Source organism: Macaca mulatta, chromosome 6, assembly GCF_049350105.2.
Source record: "Macaca mulatta isolate MMU2019108-1 chromosome 6, T2T-MMU8v2.0, whole genome shotgun sequence".
Lineage (NCBI taxonomy): Eukaryota > Metazoa > Chordata > Mammalia > Primates > Cercopithecidae > Macaca > Macaca mulatta.
In genome coordinates this window covers 70,990,715-71,012,276 of record NC_133411.1, presented here as the reverse complement: position 1 = coordinate 71,012,276, position 21,562 = coordinate 70,990,715, and the positions used below count along the sequence as shown (strand labels likewise).

Genomic DNA, 21,562 nt, shown 5'->3' with positions numbered 1-21,562 from the left:
GGGCTGCTGCCTTTTGTTCAGAGATGCCCTGCCCAGAGGTGGAATCTAGAGAGGCAGTCGGCCTTGCTGAGCAGTGGTGGGCTCCGCCCAGTTTGAACTTCCAGGCGGCTTTGTTTACACTGTGAGCATAGAACTGCCTACTCAAGCCTCAGCAATGGCAGCCGTTCCTCCCCACACCAAGCTCCAGCATCCTAGGTTGATGTCAGACTGCTGTGCTAGCAGCAAGAATTTCAAGCTAATAGATCTTAGCTTGCTGGGTTCTGTGGGCATGGGACCCACCAAGCCAGCCACCAGAGGGAATCTCCTGGTCTGCTGGTTGTGAAGACCATGGGAAAAGCACAGTATCTGGGCAGGAGTGTACCATTCCTCCCAGTACAGTCTCTCATGGCTTTCCTTGTGCTAGGAAAGCAAAATCCCCCTGCCTCTTGCGCTTCCCTGGTGAGGGACGCTCCGCTCTGCTTTGGCTCGCCCTCTGTGAGCTGCACCCATTGTCCAACCAGTCTCAATGAGATGAACCAGGTACCTCAGTTGGAAATGCAGAAATCACCTGTCTACTGCATTGATCTTGCTGGAAGTTGCAGACCAGAGCTGTTCCTATTCAGCCATCTTGCTGGAAATGCTCCTTTTTTTCTAATAGTCTGAGTTTTTAAGAGTCATTTATTTCCCACCATTTTTTACTCACAGACATTATTCAAAAGACCATAGCTATAATAATGATTATTTTATTTATGTTAAATCTTCTCCATAAAAATTCTGTTTTGGTCTTCCCAGCAACCACATATAGTTGGCAAATATTACTGTTATGGTTGTTTTAATTTTGTAATGAGGAAACTGAATCTCAAAGGAGTTAGTAGACTTGCCTAAGACTATACAACTAATAAATGGAAGAGCCAGGACTCAAAGCAGGTCTTCTGACTCCTTGGCCCATAATCCCATGCTTCAGTGAAACAAATTTGGAGAATTGTAAGCAGGAAACCAATGCAAAAACAAATTCTTAAATATGCATGTCAGTAAACAACATTTTGCAGCTAGAGCAAGTCTTCACATATCTAAAACATTTTCCTCATGAGCATTTTAGTTCCAAAAGAACACTGATAGGGAACATGTATCAATGGGTCATAGAAAAATATTGTAACCATTGATATTCCTGACTCTTAGATTTTTGTAAGAATTATCATTGCAGCTCACATTCATGCCTGTGACTTTTCTCTCTTTCAATATGCCTTAAAATATGGAGAGTAGAAGCAAGATAGACTTTGTTGTTTTTAGTTACAGCCAATATACCTGCACAGCTGGTATAAGCAAAGAATTTTTTAGTAAGAGACAGAGGGGATCCCCAAAATCTTTGGAAGGTTTGAAGAGGCAAACACCAGGCTGAGCTTCTAGGGGGAACTCCCAGGGCCACTTCTCAAAACCAGCCTACAAAGTAAACTGCTGACACAGCCATACTCAAGTCAGGATGCTGCTCTCACCATGGCCAGTAACAGAGCCCTCGTCTCTCTGCCTCAGTATCTGCTACACAATAAAAACTCAGCACCATGCCTCTTTCCCCCATGTGACAGTTCAGAATGAAGTTGTTACAGGTGCATCTGATGGGTAGAATCTAAATCACTGTTTCTTGCCCAGAAGCAGAGGAAGTTTTCCTTGTTGGTTTCCTCATTGTGACAGTTAAAACTTACACTATGTGGAATTACTACAATATTTAAAAAATATTTTATGTAACCAGATATAGCAAAAGTTCATTACAGTAGCTGTTTAAATGAAAATAGAAACTACCACATGGTGTTGTCATATGAATTAAGTGAAATAAAATTTGTAAATGGCTTTACACAACTTGTACTAAGGAAGTGATCAATAAATGGTGTATATTATACTGTAGCAGATTGTTAAGTAGAATATTCCCTATTGTTCTGGAATTGGCAAGTGGGTTTCAAAACTTAGGACACAGGATTATCTAATACCTCACATCCTAAATAAGGTGTAAAGAACTTGGAAAACAGGGCCTCTCCAAGATTTAGTAAGAGGTACCTGTTGCTCACAAACATCCCTCAGAACACTCTCTCATATTTTAAACAGAAGACTAGAGAGGGGGAAAGGGAGGTGGGAGATGAAGATCCTCTGAATCCCATGTGACTGATACTGAGTCTAGTTGGGTCACTGAAGCTCCACCTCACTGAAAAGAAGAAGGAAGGTGAATGCTCACCCATAAAGTCCAGTGGGGGAGTCCTCTAAAGGATCACTTGTAGGAATTGAAGATGTCTGCGAGAAAGTGAGACTTGTCATCTCATTCCTCAGTGTGATGTGCCACTCTGCCCCCAGACCCTATCTGAGTAGAGAAGAGAATTGAACAGAGATGGAAAGGAGGTAATGGAATGAAGATGAAGCCGTGTGGTGACACAAGGATATGTGAGTTTCTCATAGGTCAAGAGAATGTTCTGCTAGGAAGCAGGGCTTGAACTATGTAGCTAGCCCCCTAATCAAGAGGGCTTTCTGTTGCTTAAGAAAGCAACACGAGCTTGTGACCATGTGATGTCCTAATGGTGAAGAAGATGGAATCCAAGAGAAGAGTTTGGAAGAGTTGAAGCTGGAGACAGATCTTCCACGAGAAGAACTATGAATCAGGAGGGTCTTCCACAGGGCGCCCTAAGGAGATTACGTATGTGTCCAAACATCCATTTCCATCTTCCCCTTCTCTTCCCAAGCCCAACACACCAAAGAAGGCATGAAAAAAGGAAAATGGAATCTGACAGCAAGTTCCCTCTCTCTCACTTCAGGCCCCCTGTGGGCATTGATAAACCCTGAGTTAGGAGACAGGACAGATATGATCGGAGTTTTAGATTAGACTGACCTGGACTTAATTACTGGAATTGGTTTGAAAGTGGATTCAACAGAATGAGGTCAAAGGCACTGGCTGAAAAGAAACAAGACCCTTGCATGTTTGCATCCCACTAGGATAAACCTTCAACAAGCCAGTGGTGATGGTATTTTCTTATTATTCCTTTTCACTGCCTATTCCTCTATCAGTATCTGGTTCACCTTTTGAAAGACAAGATAATTAGGACCAAGTGGCCTCAGCTGGTGTCATGAGAGTGTCTCCCCATCCTTTGAAATTTTCTTCTCCCAATATTGGCCTGAACATTCATACCATGTGGCCAAGGTAAACAGGGACAACAGCCTGTAAGTCCTCTTCTTTGGGACTTTTCTCTTGAGGCTTATCTATAACCAACACATATCTTAACTGGAGCAGCATCTAGGGGCATGTATCTTCACACACTCTGTTAGAGCATGATCTGCTTCCCCAGGACCCCTGAATTACAACGTCGGAATGTTGTAGAGCAACTTCTGGAACTTTAATGAGCATGTAAATCACCCAGGAATCTTGTTGAAGTGCAAATTCTGATTTATTGGGTTTAGGAAGATACCTGAGATTCTGCACTTCTAACACACTTTCAGGCTTCTAGACCACACCTTGTACAGCAAGGCTGTAGAGCACAGAACATTCTAATTCTACCATATTAAATCAGAAGCAAAATTAAAAAGCAAAGCTTTCCAGGAAAAGACATCACCAAGAGAAGGCAGAAATTACATTTCTTTCACTATTACAGCATTTTTCAGATTACACTCTGTATGCTTTAGGGCTAGATTTTCCATGTCCAAATTGGTCTCTTTTTATGTTAATGTTTGTCACCTGAGAGTAGCCATATTTTTTCTTCTAGTATTGATGATTTTCTTAGGATATTTATAATTTCTCACCTCAGAACACCAACTGTAGTTAATGTTTAAAAAATTGCTTGTGTCAGAAGGACTCAACTTACAAATTCACTCAAAAGGAGACAGAAATCTTGAACGCAGAATTCCTAATGATTTAATTATGTTCAATTCCATGTATGTGATACATTTCAACTTGTCCTTCATCTTATACAGAATTATTCTTTTTCATTCTCTTTTTTATGTTCCCTTTGCATCATTGTTTATATTTAATAATTCAAGTATCAGATGTTTTAGGACAATTATAGATTCAAATATTCTGATAGTAGACAAACTATTTGGTTCTCAATTTTGCTTTTTATGAGGGTGTGGCCCAGCAATCTGTGTTAACGAACCCTCTAGTTGATGCTGATGCACACAGAATTTGGGAACCCTGGCTGTAAAACTGTGGCTTTCAAACTAGGGTCTCAAGCCTGCCCCTGCCACACCCAACTCTGATTGGATTGTTTCAGAAGCGGGCCTCTCCATCGGTATGTTTTCAAAACTGCCCCAGTGAATCTAGTGTTCTCATGTACAAACAAACAGAAACTGCCGCTCTAAGAAGTGCTCTTCAGTGCAGGGTCACACAGCTACTAGGTGGCAGAGCTGGGATCTGAATCCATGTGCTTTGATTTCAGAACCCAAACTTTTCAACACTATGCTGACATCTTAGTTCCCCTTTCCTCTGCTCCAGATTCACAGAATTATCTCTATAATGACTCTAACTTTAACGTTATGACTGACTCTCCATTATTTCTCTAAAGTTGCTTCTGTAATGTTTCTCATCATTGTGCTCTTCATCCTGGGGACTCTCTCTCAACCCCATTTCTTAGGTCACACATCTATTGAAGCCACATCCCACTCCCACTCCTAACCCTGGCCCTTCCCACCATGCTCTTTTGCTATCTCCCCAATGCCATCATGACAAAATCACTTAGAGATAAAATTGTGCCATTGTTAATATTTGAAAGTCCAGGCTGTTAAAACTGAAAGGATCTCTGAGATCTGCAATCCAGGCCCTTTCTACTGCAATAAGTGTAATTACCCTAGATTTTCCAGATGCAATCCTTTCTATCATATACTTTTCACAAAAGAGATACTGGATGTAGCACAAAGCAAGGGCTCTGACATGCAGCATGCACAAAGAAATTTTTGCTCATTGGAAGAAAGAAGCTTAGAATTGCCAAAGTCATCTGTGTAAACTTCTATCTTCCTTTTCCTGTAGTGCTCTGACCCATATGTTCTAAAATTCAAATACAGGGCTCAAGTGGAGAAAAACCAGACATTGAGTGTTTTCTACAGAATAAGAAATAGGCAGAAAGGGGCTGGGAGGGAATTAGTCTATTTAATGATCTGTTCTTTGTCTCAAAGAACCAGACCATAATTGTGCTTAAAACTGAACATATAGATGGAAAAAATGTCATTAGTAAGACTGGGTAACTTGAAAGTGGAAAGTATTATCTTCAATTACTAGCCCTTTTATAGGACCTAGATATGAATAGGGTATGCTCTCCTAAAATTATTTGGCATCTTTGAGATTAAATCCAAGTATTTAATTAAAATGAAAATTAAAGCCTAGTTATGAACTAAGAAGCCAGAGTGCCAGTGCTGCCCTGATAATAACAATTCTCTGCCTCAGATTTCTCATTCATAAAACAGGAATAAAGCACTTTTCTTATGAACTTTATTACATTGGCCCAAAGATAACATAATCTACCATGTGTGAAAGAAATCTGGAAAACAAGGCAAGAAGCCCTATCTTACTCTTATTATCCTATAGCCAACAGAATTAAAAAAAAAAAGAAGAAATCTTTTCCCAATAACTGATAGGTTTAGTTTTTCCTGTGGGCAAAAGTGGCAGCTGCTCTGGGTCATTGCTTTGTGAGGAGAACCCTTAGAAAAGATCAAAAGAATATCTTAAGAACAAAAACAAAAATGACATCTACAGCCGCTGTCAAATTCTGTCAGCTACTGACATGTTCAAATGATCAAATCCCACACAGGCAAACAGCTTGACAAGAATGCAAGCAACATTTACTGGCTCAAAAACTTCTGTAAAGCCATTGCTCACACTATGCATCACAGGCAGTTCTGATCATTGATCCTTTTTTAAAATGAAGCTGGATAAAAAACTGTTCCAGAGAAAGATGACCCAAATCACCCTACAAGCCTCACCACAGTGAAGGTTGAAATAGGCACGTTTGGCTTTTTTGACAATATATTCACTATAGGAAAACTTGTAAGAAAACTCAAAGGTATTGGTATTTTAAAAGTTCATTAGTATATGTCATCTCTGTTTTAACCTGAGAGTGAGGTGGGAACATAAAGAGGATTGAAGTACAGAAAATATACCCTTAGTCCTAGGAATAATTTTAATACTGTAATTGATCATGAAGATCATTCCCATATTGCAAACCAGGGCTGTGTGGCTATTGTGTACTTTTTAGCCTTTGTATATTGCTACAAGAAAGCATTGGTTTAGATTTAAAAATACACAACACATATAAGTCATACTTGGTGCAAAATAATCCAATGCTAAAAATAATGAGCAATATTTGAAAGGTGTTAGATGACTTACGTGTGGAATCACTGCTGATATTCATAAGAACACCTTGCTTGTGCCTTCCTTTGAACTACGTTTGTTTCATCTCAGATCAGATACCCTATAGTAATATAAAAGTTCAAAATGTAATTGGCTTCCTTCAGTTTCCTATACACAGAATCATAGAATGTTAAGCGCTAGAAGACACTTCTGGAGTGGCTAATTCTGGACATCTATGTACCCTTCCTTCTTACTTCAGCCCATGATGGCCATCACCAGACCACCATGATCCCTTTTTATGATGAACAGAGATGTAACTTAAGAGTTCTTTTTCTCAGTGATAGTTTGTTAAATATACCAGTCAGGATGCTAGCAGGAAACAGATGACATGGCCAAAGTAAGAGAAAAGGGTTTAATTAAAAAACTATTTATCAATGATGACTCAGCTTGTAAGGTTTGGAGGGACTGATAAGGTAAGAGAAAAGGGACAGCAGGATGAGTCACGTAAAGATGGTCTACCTGACAATAGTTATAACTCTTGGTTGACAGTCAGCCCAGGTGATCCTGCAGAAGGAGGTCTGGAGTAATAATACTCTAAGCTCACCATTATCCCTTCCTCGGGGCTCCTATTGGGACTCAGCATTTAACAAACTTAACAGGAAACCAGAAGGCTAAAAACCCTCAGATGTAGTCCATAAAGGTGCTCACCTGGGACAGAGAATGGGTTCAGGAAGGATGGTGGGGGATGTAAAGGGGCAAAATAAAGTTATCCAGCCCCTTAGGTGAAGTTATCATCCTTCAGGTGATTTGCCCTACAGCACATAGCTAGTAAATAGCAGAAGTAGGGCAGACAGAGGCTTTTTTCCTTATTCTTATTACCAGGACTTTTCTTTGCATGCCATTGTTGGGGAGGGGCTGTTCGCATATGCTCCCACGCAGCCGTGAGTATATATGTGTGCACCTTAACAACAGGCAGTTGGCCACTGGGCAAATTCATCTACCACTCTAGGATTAACTAAAATGCCTTAGTTGGTCCTTTAGTTCTGTATTCGGCCCAGGCACTGTCCAGATCAAGCAGTCTATAAGCTCTGGATCCAACCGACCTGACCAACAGTGCTACAGCCTAAACCAGATGAACTTTAAGGCCCTTCTAATGCAGTGTTCCAATGTGATTCTAGGGATCATTTCTTTCCTTTTACTGTGTAAATCATAAAGCTGCTTTCTGGATTTACATGAGCCCAAATTAGCTTACCTTTCTGACCCATGACATTACTGAAAATGTCAACCTGTCTTCAACTCAGTGTTATTGTGGAAAGTCCTGTGCCCATAATTAACTCAAGGTCATGTCCCAGCTTCTTGTGGTATTTGGTGAAAGTAAACAAAGGATTTTTTAATGAGTGGATCATTTAAGATTGTTGAAAATGGCACAAATTGTTCAGTCACCATTGTTATCTAAAAATTGTTATCTAAACTTATTCCTTAAGTTTAGAGCATGAAAATATATGTGGAAAGCACAGATTTGGGTTGGGATGGCTCTTTATGTGCTAAATCTTAAAGAGGACCATATTGCTAGACATTTCATAAAAACATGTTTTGATATGATATTATTACAATATAGGATGTTTAGTAAAATACTTCAGTTTCACATTCTTTTTCATTTAATGGACAGGATTTTAAATTTCCTTATATATTACTAGTATTCACTTATGTTGGTGATATGGTTTAGCTGTGTCCCCACCCAAATCTCATCTTGAACTGTAGTTCTCATAATCCTCGTGTGTTGTGAGAGGCACCAGGTGGAGATAATTAAATCATGAGGGTGGTTCCCCCATCCTGTTCCCATGATAGTGAGTTAGTTCTCATGAGATCTGATGGTTTTAAAAGGGGCTTTCCACTTTGCTCAGTTCTTGTTCTCCTTCCTGCCTCCATGTGAAGAAGGATGTGTTTTCTTCCCCTTCCACCATGATTGCAAGTTTCCTGAGACCTCCCGAGCCCTGTAGAACTGTGAGACAATTAAATCTCTTTCCTTTATAGATTACCCAGTCGTAGGTATTTCTTCAAAGTAGCATGATAATAAACCAGTACAGTTGTTATGAAAACATCAAATCCCAACCAAAGCAATCAACTGGAAAACAAACATTTCCTTATTTTTACATACAATCCACATCAGTGATAGACGTTACTGTGTACCAAGAGTGGTACTATTTGCTGAACAAACTCAGCAACAGATAACACACAAATAATTCTGAAACACTGTCCTGCTTCAAGCTACTCTGTCATTGACAGCACTACGTGTCATTAGTAAATATGAACAATACAAGTAAATAGTTGCATTAGTCCATTCTAACATTGCTATAAAGAACTGCCTGAGACTGGGTAATTTTTAAAGAAAAGAGGTTGAATTGACTCACAGTTCCACAGGCTACACAGGAAGCATGGCTGAGAGGCCTCAAGAAACTTACTATCATGGTGGAAGGCAAAGAGGAAGGATTGACATCTTACATGGTCAGAGAAGTAGGAAGAGAAAAACGCAGGAGGTACTACAGACTTTTAAACAACCAGATCTCATGAGAACTCACTCACTATCATGAGAAGACTAAGGGGGAAATCCGACCCTGTGATCCAATCACCTCCCACCAGGCCCTTCCTCTAACAATGGGGATTACAGCTCGCCATAAGATTTGGGTGAGGACACAAATTCAAACATTGTCATCCCACCTGGCCCCTCCCAAATCTCATGTCCTTCTCAGATTGCAAAATCAATCATCCCTTCTCAACAGCCCCCCAAGGCTTAACTCATTTCAGCATTAACTCAAAAGTCCACAGTGAAAAGTCTCATCATTCTGTCTCCTCTGAGTCCTCCAAACTGTTCCAACCTCTGCTAATTACCCAGTTCCAAAGCTGCTTCCACATTTTCGGCTACCTTTATAGCAATTACCCACTTCCCAGTACCAATTTTCTATATTGTGTTCTTACACTACTACCTGAGACCAGGTAATTTATGAAGAAAAGATGTTTAATTGGCTCACAGTTTTATGGGCTACACAGGAAGCATGGCTGGGGAGGCCTCAGGAAACTTACAATCGTGGCCAAAGGTAAAGAGGAAGGAGTCATGTCTTACATGGCCAGAGCAGGAGGAAGAGAACAAAGCAGGAGGTGCTACACACTTTTAATCAAACAGATCTTGTGAGAACTCACTCACTATCATGAGAAGAACAATAGGAAAATATTCCCCCATGATCCAATCACTTCCCACCAAGCCCCTCCTACTACGTCTGAGATTACAATTTGACATGAGATTTGAGTGGGGACACAAATTCAAACCATATCAATAGTCATGATTTTTTTAATGATATATTTCATGTGAAATACATTTCATGAAGAATAACAGTTTCTATATCAAAGTCACTAATAGAAATTCCACTTTTGCATTAGCAACAGGTCACAAGAACCAGTAACACAAATAATGATGCCCACATAATCATAGTGGTATACCACACTCATGTTCATAAAACCCTTTCATATTGAATGAGTTAGGAATATGCAGCTCAAAAAAATGCTATTCTGGCATATTGACAGTTTTGAATTAAAGACACTTTTTTAAAAAGCAGTACAAGAAGATTATTTTGATAAAGAAGATAATCTTTATCCTGCTACTTAAAAGCAGGAAATGAAATTCCCACATGAAAGATACCCTGCCTATACCAAAAGGAATATTATTGTCCTCAAGAATGAGAAGCTGAGACCAAAAGAATTCTGTACACACCTTGTTAAAATAATTCATCTTTTAAGCCACTCCACAATATTTTGTTGCTTTTTCACAACTTACTATTCTTGGTCTGATTCAGTATGTAAGTGCTGAATCAAACTGCTCCTTCAGGTCATCATTTCCTTATGAGGGCTCACAGGCCACATAAATCTTGTAGAAAATAAATTTGCTCGCTTTTCTCCTTTGATCTGTCTTATGTCAATTTAATTCTTGGACCTAACCAGAACCCAAAAGGATGGAAATGAGGTTTTGTCTCCCCTCACTATCTACTTGAACTTCTGGTGACAGTTGAGGCTTAATGGTGTCAACAGGTGGAAAGTGATGATGTTGACAAAGAGATGTGATGGGTGAAGGAAGGACGTTAACAGTGCCCTTCACCATACCACACATCACATCTACCTGACCATATTTCTTTATCAGAGAAGAAAAGGTTCCTTGCCTAGTTTCCCAACCAGTCAGTGACAAAACCAGAACCTAGGTTTTCTGATTCCTGGTCTCATGCTGTTTTCATTACATTTCTTCTGATGAGTCTTCTATAATTGGATTCACAGCCCCCACCATTTCTAAGTAGAGCCCTTCAAATAAATGAATATCTATTTTAGTTAAATCACAATAATCTGTGTTAAAAATCAGAAGCAATTAAGAATCACACACCATTTATTCATCTGAGGTAATCTTGCTCCAACAATTATTGGCTCAACTAATAGTGATACCTCTAGGTTATAATCTCCCAGGTGGCAGGTAGAAATTTTTTTTTGGATAAAAATAACTGCCATTTGAAGATCTCAAACTGTGTCCAAAGCTACACTCAAAATACCATGAAAATGCTGATAGGCCTTCACGGCAGTCCAAACACACACAATCGGTGAGTGAGCAAATAAAAATGCAATTAAAAATTAACAATGACAACAGTAAACACTAGTTTCTTTTAGGACTTTTTTTTACACCTATCTATGGCTTTTCTTCCCCTTGCCACTACCAACATGATCATTCTGGCTCATACTGTGTCGTACCTAAATTACAATGTTGTCCCTGTTTCTGTAGTATACCTTTTGTTCTTCCTATCTATCCTAGATACAAAGTAAAAACAGGGAGCAAGTGGGAGATAGTTTCAGTAAATAAATCAACAATTATTAAGCCCAGACTAGGGTCCAGGCTTAGTACAGAGGACTTTACATATGCATTTTCTTCTTACAATATGCAGCCTTTGAGGTGGGTAATCATCTTCCCATTTTAGATGAGGAAACTGGGACTCAAAGAGGTTAAGCAACTTGCCCAAGATCATACAGCTAGCAAATGGTAGAACCTGAAAGTATCAATTCATATCTACTCCATATCTAATCAAAAATCATAATCTAATCCCTATCTAAACCAGAGCCCATGCCTAAGAGTATATTGCCATACACATTTTAGTATCACAATTGGCAAAAATTATTCCCTTAGAATCTAAAACAAAGTGGATCCCTTTGACAAAGTAATACTCAGGTTCATGATCCTTTCCCTGCCTTGCTCACCCTGCTTTCTTTGCTCAGAATTGTGCAGCCAGTCCTGCAAGACACAGCTTTGATTGTGTTTCATTTTTTGCTGGAAGCCATTCTCATTTCAGCACCCTTCCTCCACTTTGCGATGTCCTGAAGCATACCTCTAGAACAGCATATATCACACCGTCATCTGATCCACCATTTGTCTGTCTTCTCAAAAGGCAGTTAGCTACTTGAGAACTGGGGCTATAGTTTATTCTTCATTGTTTAGCACCACACTCACTTTTACCACTATGAGCATGATGCAGGTAGAGCTGAAGGAAGGAAAATACATAACACCAAGTTTAGAGTTTTAATCTTGTGTTAGGCTGGAAACTCTACTGAATTGAGATGGAGTTTGTGACTTAAGTGACTAAAAGAATGTCTATTACTCAAGAGTGAACAGAACATCCATGAGAGTTGATGAGTTCCTGTCTGGTGGCCGAGAAAGTGGAAAGGAGCAGAGGGGAAAAAGGATGATTTTGTATTTTAGTTGTGGCAGGTTTGTTCAACAGACCAATCACTTTGAATTCTCAATACCTAGAACAGTGAAGAAATAAATAAATGATTTTCCTTTTCCTAAATATGAAGATTTCCTCAGTACTTTTTTAGAAATCCAGCACACACTTCTAAATGAGCAAATTTTCTAGATACCAGAGTCCTCATCTTTAGACCCAGATCTCATCTTTGAGTTTCCCAAGGAAAACGAACTCTGCCTTGGGAAATTCTGGTCATAGTAGCTAACACATATATTTACTGTATGCAAGGAAGAGATATTGAGGCCTGATTGTGAAGGGCATTGCATGACATAAGAAATTTCACATATATTTTATCATTTAACCCTTATACCAACCGTATGAGGCAGGTATCATTATTCATCTTCCAATTTTATGGACATAGAAATCAAGACAAAAGAAGTTGAGTGACTTGCCCAAGATCACATTGCAAGTCAATGGAGGATTCCAACCCAGCCTATATGTCTCCATAGCCCATATTCTTAATTGTCATGCATTTAGTGACAGTTCAAGGAGGATGCAGGAAGGAGGAATAGAAGAACTCCAAGCAGAGGGCGATATACATACAAATGTGTAGAAGTAAGAGTAGCCTATCTTACTGGGACAGGGTTAAGAGTTCCAAGGAGCTGGACTTTTGGAAGAATGAGTAGTGGCAGGAGAGGTGTGTTGGGACCCAGCTGTTAGTGACCTCAATGGCGTGACAAGGAGTGTGAGCATCACCTGTGGCCTGCAGAGTAAGGGACTGCTGCAGCAGCATATGGAAGATGGAGAGGAATTCAGAAGGATGGAGAAGTACAGACCTGCTAGATTCTATTGCTGAGGCAGTGGGAAGGGAAGTAGAGTGGAGAGGCTTGGATTCAAAAGACTGTTCTGAAATAGAAGCATCAGGATTCAATGAACAACCAAATATGAGGACTAAATGGAATGGGGGGAAAGAATTAATGGGAGATTTGCTCGGTGGTGATGGCCATGAGGAACAGGTTTTCAAGGGGAAGTAGTGGATCCAGGTTGGGGGATGCTGAGCGTGAGGGACTAGAGTATCCACATGAGATGTCTAGAGGCAGTTGAATGTGAGGAGCTCAGGCGAAGGATCTTTAGTAGAATGATATCTGGTAAAGGTTGGCTACAGTTCCTTTTCTAGTTCACATGTATACCCAGTCAATTGTGCTACAATGCTGGCAGTGAATGAAATTATCTGGGAAGGATATAAAGTGAGTAAAAGCAGACTTTTTTCCTTATTTTCAATTTTTAGGTTTTATTCATGTTCTTGTGATTCAAATGCCCTTTTATTGTTCTTCCAAATATGAATTCTGGCCTGGACCATACAATTGTTTTAATTCTGTAGGATTACTTTTTATTATTTATTTACATTTTATTTCTATATTCCACAGCATATTTATTCCATAATAAATACCATTACACACACATACACACACACATACACACACATACACAATTTCCTTTAGTTTCCTTTCTAAAGCATAAATCAGATGGCTCTAGGACATCTGAGGGTATGCCTGACCTGAAAAGACACCAAGTCTCACCTTCCGGGGACTTTTATCTCAATAGATCACTTTGTCATCATCAAACTGTACTTATTAAGCATTAGTTCACATATTTTTGTAAATCCAATGGTAATAGCTAGATCCCTTCTTGGCAAACTATTGGGTAATAAGCAGCTGGAGTTTTCTTTGTCTTAGTGATATTACATCAAGCTATATATACTAAGTCCCATTGGCTTAGTAAACATAATAGGAAATGCATTATTTATATTGGTCTTCATTAATACTTAATAAAATTACAGGTATGTGATGTTTCCAAGCTTCCCACCCTACATTGATGAAACTGGTACATGAGTGCCTTCTCCTAAAAGATCACAATTAAACGATTGCTGCTGAATGTATGTTTTTAACTAATTTATATGAACTTCTAATGCTGAAGCTGGAAAATAACAAGCTAAATTTTAAAACAGACAACATTACCATTTGGGAACTTTGATTCTCATGGTGTTGAAATTGCACTATACTTATTTTTCCACTTCCTATGGATACCTTAAAAATTATTATTATTAAATTATTCTAAAGTTCCAGGAAAGAAATTGAGAAGCAGAAGAAAGTCCTTACAGCAATAAGGGACTTGGCTTTCAAATCCAGTATTTCTTTTGCTCACTTTGTCTCCTGTTCACTCACCACTATCATTCTCTCTCTTGTTTACACACATCTTCTTTTCATTCAGTTACTAGTAACAAATAGTTAGTGGTCATAGATTGAACTGCACTGTGTAATTAATAACAATAATTTATCAGATTTATAATGCTCCCTTAGAACATTTTAAATGCTTTCAAAAATATTTTATTTCCATCATATATGTAGTCTCTATAGAAATACAAAGATGATTGGGACTCTACACTTGGAATGCTTAAAGTCTAATAGTAAACATAAAATATAGAGTGCAAATGATCAACTATGAATCAGAAAACAGGAAGCTCATGTTCTTTCCCTGTTCTCTGACTCAGAGCCCCTGGAAGGCAGGGTCCTGCACCTTATTCCTCTTAAAATTCCTGATATCTAACATCACAGCTGGCTAAGAGCTTGAGAACTGAATAAACAGCCCCCCAATAAAAGTGTCATTCTTTCCACCCTGTGTATCACTAACTGTGCTGGCAGCCCAAAATAAGGCCGTCAAGGCAACAGACCAGGTCCCTGCCCTTGTGTCACTGCTAATGTAATGGAGAAACAGACAACTCACATGAAGGCAAACAAATAAAAATAAAACTGTAACAGATTCAATAAATGCTATCAAGGAAGTAATGGAGACATGGAATAGAGAGTGATGGGAGGTGAGCAGGAAGGGAGGGAGGCTTTAGATTAGGAGATCAGAAGGCTGCTTTGAGAAGGAGGGATTTAAAGTGAGATCTCCAGAATAAGAAGGAGCCATCCATGGGAAGATGCAGGTAAGGAGCATTTAAGGCAGAGGGAAGAGTAGTTGCAAAAGGTTAAGGCCTGCAGAAGGAATTATAAGAGGATAGGAGTGAAGCAGAGAGACCAGGTGGAATCTGCTGGAATCTCAATAAGAGATGAGGGCACTTTGGTCTAGAACTCTGGCAGTGGAAGTGGAAAGATATGGGTAGGTTTGAGATTTATCCTGAGACATGGTTTTCTCTGCTCTACTCTTGCAATCTGATCTCAATTCTATTTTCTAGAAATTCTTCAAAATTTCTTATTTTCCAATGCGCTTTATGATTTTTTTTCAGTCTTTTGAAGGGGAATGGAAATATAGGTTGAGTATCCCTTATTCAAAATGCTTGGAACCAGAAACATTTCAGATATCAGACTTTTTAAAATTGGGGAATATTTTCAAAATTCTTGCCAGTTGAGCATTCCAAATCCAAAAATCTGAAATCTGAAGTGCTCCAAAGAACATTTCCTTTGAGCATTATGTCAGTGCTCAGGAAGTTTTGGAGCAGCTTGGATTTCAGATTTTTTAATTTGGGGTGTCTAATCTTTACTAAATCTTTTCTGATATTTCAAAGAATGGGGGACAGAAGTGGAGATAAATTGTTTCTCAGTCTTACAGATAAAGTGTAGAAGTAGAGACAGACCCTTACCCAATGTACATAAAACAGTTTGTATTAGTCTGTTCTCACACTGCTGTAAAGAACTGCCCAAGAGTGGGTAATTTATAAGGAAAGAGGTTTAATTGACTCACAGTTCAGCATGGCTGGGGAGGCCTCAGGAAACTATGATCATGGAGGAAGGTGAAGGGGAAGCAAGGCACCTTCTTCACAAGGCAGCGAGGAGGAGAATGAACGTAGGAGGAACTACCAAGCACTTATGAAACCATCAGATCTCGTGAGAACTCGCTATCACAAGAACAGCATGGGGCAACCACCCCCATGATTCAATTTCCTCCACCTGGTCTCTCCCTTAACCCTTGGCACATGGAGATTATGGGGATTATGGGAATGACAATTTAGGAGAAGATTTTGGGTGGGGACACAGCCAAACCACACTACAGTTTCAAATAAGCAAAGTTTGAATTTATAGTATTCTTAGTTCCCTAATGTTCTCCTTTCTTCTGGTGACTATTTTAGCTAGCATACTCTACAATATAGAAACAAAGACTTTATGTCCTTTTCAGGAAATACAATCCAAGGAGCAAGAATGAAGAGTAGTAAAATGGGAAAAAGCTGGAGGAAACAACAGAAAGATGCATTATGGAGATGGCTACGGCTGGAGCAACTGGTTGCTCCATTTCACAGAACCTCTTAAGGGTTCCTATGAAATGCATGTCAGTACCACCTGATGGTAGAAGGGAATAAAGAGGAAGCATTCATTCACCATCTGCCAAAGATTCACCTTCTAAAACTTGAACTCCCTGCACTTCCAGGTTGTGTATCTGAACCTAGAGGCAGTTTCCACAACGTCTGCGACCCCCACACCACACCCCCCACTCCCACTGTAGCATCAGCAGACAAATCACAGGACGAGAGGTGAGTGGCAGACTCGCCAGCCTGAGATGAAGTGCAATCAGGTTGCGTCCAGGTGAAGCTCATGAGATCTTGCACAGAATTGGTTCTACGGCAGTGACTGACTGGTAAAAAAAAATCGAATGGTGCTGAAAGAATCTGGTACGGTAACCAAAAGCACTTCACCTCTTATATTTTCAGAGTCCTGTGTGATAAATATACTTAGAGTTCCAAATCATAAGGCTGAAAAGGGCAACAATGGATTAATATTTTACACAGTGCCAGTTTTTAAATATACCCTTCAAATCATCCCTCTTGTTATCATCCTGTGCCACCCATTCATGTGTATGTGTGTGTGTGTATTTGTATAAATAATGTTTTTCCCTTTCCAAGATGGCCCTGATGCTTTTCGCATGTGTGGGACACAAGGTAGACAGCAGTCTAGCTCTTAAGTTTTACAATGTATGTCTTTCTGAGAGCTAATAATGGAAATACTAAGTCGTGTTGATGTTCTTTCTAAATTTTTCCAAATGTTAGCAAAATAAAATTATTTTAAGAAAATATTATGTCCCACAACATTATTTCTATAGCAGCTATTTACTATGTTAGTACTAAGCTGGTGATATTTCAGGCCACACCAAAATATCCTTGCCTAGCCAATATGAATGACTGTGTTCAGGTGGGGGTGGATATAAACTAAAACTTTCATGTCCCAATTACTGTGTCAGTAATCTTCCCACAGATAGAGTTAATTCCATTATCACAACAACTAGGACTGTATTAAAAATGAGACAAGTTGACAGCCTCCAGGACTCCACTCCATAAGGGTTGCTAAAATATCATGGGAATCATTTTAACTCAAGTTTACACACCGAAACAATACTACATAGTGGAAAAATGTAAATTTGTCCCACCCCTATTCAGACCATATAAGAAATTTCTCGTTATTAATTTTACTATGGAATTTTGTGGCCTGGCATAGTGGCTCACACCGGTCATCTCAGCACTTTGGGAGGCCAAGGTGGGTGGATCGTTTGAGGTCAGGAGTTTGAGACCAGCCTGGCCAACATGGGGAAACACTATCTCTACTAAAAATACAAAAATCAGCTGGGTGTGGTGGCACACCTGTAGTCCCAGCTACTCGAGAGGCTCAGGCAGGAGAATCACTTGAACCTGGGAGGCAGATATTGCAGTGAGCAGAGATCACATAACTGCACTCCAGTCTGGGTAATAGAGTGAGACTCCATCTCTAACACAGCAAAAAAAAAAAAAAAAAAAACATTTTGTTCATAGTAAATTCGTCAGATTTAATTTCCCATTCTAAGGAAAGCAAAGTTTGGTTTCTGGAGGAATTTCTATTTGTTAAACAGAAGTAAAACTTTTATCCTTAATACAGCGGTCTTTGATGTTACTGTCAGCAGGTTTAGGATGTAGAACCATTAATAGGACTAAATTGTCCTGAGTAAGAAAGGTAAAGAGGGATTGAGAATCCCAGAAAAAGGTTTAGAACATGTGAGGTAGGAGCAAGAAGGCAGAGAATGGATGAGGGAAGAAACGGGGTGGAAACCTGGTAGCTCTGACGATGAAAAGAGGGATTTGGAAGACCAAGGAAGGCTCATTGACCTTGGTGGGGAATCAGTGAAACCGCAGTCCCTTGTGATGCAAATGCCCTTCTCTTGCCCCCATAACATCCCCTAATAAATACTTTACTGTTTCCTATCGCTTTCATTGATGTAAATTTTTATTTGAGGGAAACTAAAATAGGAAAAGAAAGTTAAATTAAAAAGAGAAACCTATAATTTTTATTATTATGAAATTGGTTTCACTAAATGTTGAACAAATATTTTTAAAATATGGGTTGAAGCAGTACAATTTTTTCTTTAATTCTGCAGGGCACAGCATGAATCTTTCTATCCCTGACATTAACCTAATTCTATAATTCAAAGTAAAAAAGAAATTAAGTTTTCCAGTGACATGAGGCGAGACATAACTGATGAGGGTCTTCTCCACCATAGAAGCTGGTACTAACGCTTCAATATTTGGGTAACTTCTCTGTAAAATTTGTCATGATCACTGAGAGATGCAAAGGCGAATGAGACATAAATCCTTCTCTAAATGCTTGTAGTATACAAAAAAGAATGCGAAGAGCTTTTTCTGATCTCTTCCACCATTTCATCCTGTCAATGACAAGACTTTGGCAATTAGCCTCTGAAAAATTAATTAGAAATGATGATACTAGTTTTGTAGAATGCCTTTACTTGATCTATAAAGAAAAAGGTACCATTCCTCCTCCATTCTAATCATTTGTCATGGCATTTGGTTCACACTACAAAGAGTGGAGCAGTGGACGTATTGTCATTGTGCCATGGGATGAACATCAGCTCACCTATTCCAACCAAATAGCAATAGGCTTTGGATAAAACACTTCTATTACAGTTTAAAGTACCCAGCAACATTTCCTGCGTTAATATCTATCTATATTCAGCATACTTCCTTATCATTCTAATTACTGTGACAGACTGTTTGAGAAGTGGCCACAATTATTCCCTTCCCTGTATCCATACCCATGTGTAATGCATCCTCCCAGCTGGGCTGAATTTGTAACAAAGTTTGACCTATATAATGCAGCTGAAGTGATGTGTACCAATCCTAAGCCCAAGCTGCAAGAGACCTTGCATGCTTTCTATATTGGTTTGCTGGGGCTGCCATAACAAAATATCATAGACTGGGTAGCTTAAAAAACAGAAACATATGTCCTCCTGTTTCTGAAGCCTGGGAGTCCAAGATCAAGTTGTCAGCAGGTTCAATTTGTTCTGAGGCTTCTCTCGTCTTGCAGATGGCTGCCTTCCTGCTGTGTCCTCACATGGTCTTTTCTGTGTGTTTGCCTGTCCCTGGTATCTCTCTCTGTGCTCATATTTCTTCTTCTTATACTCTGACACTAGTCAGATTGGACTAGGGCCTACCCTAATTCTCTCATTTTTATCTTAATCACCCTTTTAAAGACCATATCTCCAAATACAGTCACATTATGAGGGAGTTAGGGTTTCAACATATAAATTTTAGGGGGACACAAGTCAGTCCACAACACTTCCCTCATTCTCTCATTTTTTTTTTTAAAGGGAGTCTTTCTCTGTCACCCAAACTGGAGTGCAATGACACAATCTCGGCTCACTGGAACCTCCACCTCCCAGGTTCAAGCAATTCTCCTGCCTCAGTCTCCCGAGTAGCCAGACCTACAGATGCACACCACCATGCCTGGCCAATTTTTGTATTTTTAGTAGAGAGGGGGTTTTGCCATGTTGGCGAAGCTGGTCTCAAACTCCTGACCTCAGGTGATCCACCTGCCTCGGCCTCTCAAAGTGCTGGGATTACAGGCGTGAGTCACCACACCCGGCCCCACATTCTCTTGATGCTCCTCTGTCACCATAAGAAAAAGCCCAGGCTAACTTCCTAGATGGCCCATCAACTCCCAGAAGCAGAGCTGCCCAGCCGACCTGCACCTCAGCACAGAAACATGGGAGACTCCAATTGACACCAGAAGAACTGTCCACCTAAACCCAGCTTAACCTGCGGAACTGCACAATTGTGAGATAAAGAAAATGTTTGTTGTTTTAAGCCATTAAGTTTAGAGGTGGTTTCTTACACAGCAAGAGAAAACTGAGACAATAACCAAATTATTAAAGTGGATTGAGAACGAACTTACCTTATTCATAGCCATATAGTCAGGGTTCTTTGGTTGTAATCAACAGAAACGACCTCTGGTTAACTTAACTAAATAGAAATTCATCAGAAAGATAGTATTTTTAGAAATAGACAGAAACATAAGTAGTTCTGAAGTCCAGGGAGCAAGAAATCTTCTATATTTTGTCAGAGTGCTGTGCTGTCTGTGGAATTTTTTTAAGTACGTTTTGAACACCTGCCACCAATCTAAGATTCAACGTCCCAAGAGAAAGTTCATTCTCAGCCTGAGTCACATGTTGCAGCGGGTTTCAGTTCCAAATGTCAATCAAATGCATAAGATACAATAGGCTTACTCATCACTGAGTTTACTTAACCTTAAGAAAGGAGAAAGAACAGGGACAGCAGCATACTACATCAGCAGCATGGAGGCCTTGGACACCACAGACACAGTATCCAATGTCCCAGTCACCATATGAGATGTAATTTAGTCTAGGGACAAGCACTGGCGCAAGTGTGGATCACGTAAGTGAAAGAAAACTACAGGGTCTAGAGCCCCTCAGCTTAAATACCTTACTATTATAATTACCTATCACTGGGGGACTGAAAGGGAAAGGGATCCTAGCTTCCTTTTGTGTAGCTACAAATCAAAAATTAGTTTCTATAATAAATTATCCTGACAACCAAATACAGTATGAAAGAATATTTACAGATCAGTAATTTATTCATAGCAACCCCAGAAAGACCCTCATTTATTTGCAATGAATACATTTCTTAAGCTAGTATTTTAAGAAAGTTGAAAATGGTCTATCTTACCTCAATTAATTATGATGCTAAGGACAACTGCAATCTAGCTATTAACCTATTTCTTCCTCAGCTCCCCTCCCCCAAACTTGGCTAAGACACGGTAGGGCAACTTTCTTTTATACACTGTTCTTCACTAAATGGAAGTGAGATAATTTCCCAGAAAGAATATGGGATGTTATTACCAAGAGAAGCGGAAGAAATGGAAACAGGGAGAGCCAAAAATAACAAATGTTCCCAAAAAAGGGGACTACATCAGGTCATAGGTTTGAAAAAAAGAGTAGCAAAATATACAAGTAGTTTCTGTCCTTAAGGAGTTTAAAATATGTTTCAAAAAACACAGTGCATACATAAATAGGCACTCAGCTAAGCCTATGAGTTCTATTTCCAAGTGACAATAGAGTGATAGAGAAATAAAGACTGTGGAGGAGCAGTAAAAAAAAAAAAATTACTGAGAGGAAAGGAAAAATTGTAGGCAGGAATTTTTCACTTAGAGTCTAAGGATGGACTTCAGGGAGC

General features: G+C 39.5%; 1 protein-coding gene across 3 annotated transcripts in view; it reads right to left on the bottom strand.

Annotated features, from left to right (window-relative positions):
- Window positions 1–20,494, bottom strand: part of LOC144341317 (uncharacterized) — a 356,281-nt gene extending 335,787 nt beyond the window's left edge. For 2 of the 3 annotated variants that reach the window (XM_078004423.1, XM_078004426.1), the window contains exon 1: window positions 20,265–20,494. The gene's annotated coding sequence lies outside the window, so the exon portion shown is untranslated. Of the gene's footprint in view, window positions 1–6,325; window positions 6,411–20,264 lie in introns of all 3 variants that reach the window. The other variant, XM_078004425.1, reaches the window with a different exon arrangement.
- Window positions 20,495–21,562: the final 1,068 nt, after the last annotated feature.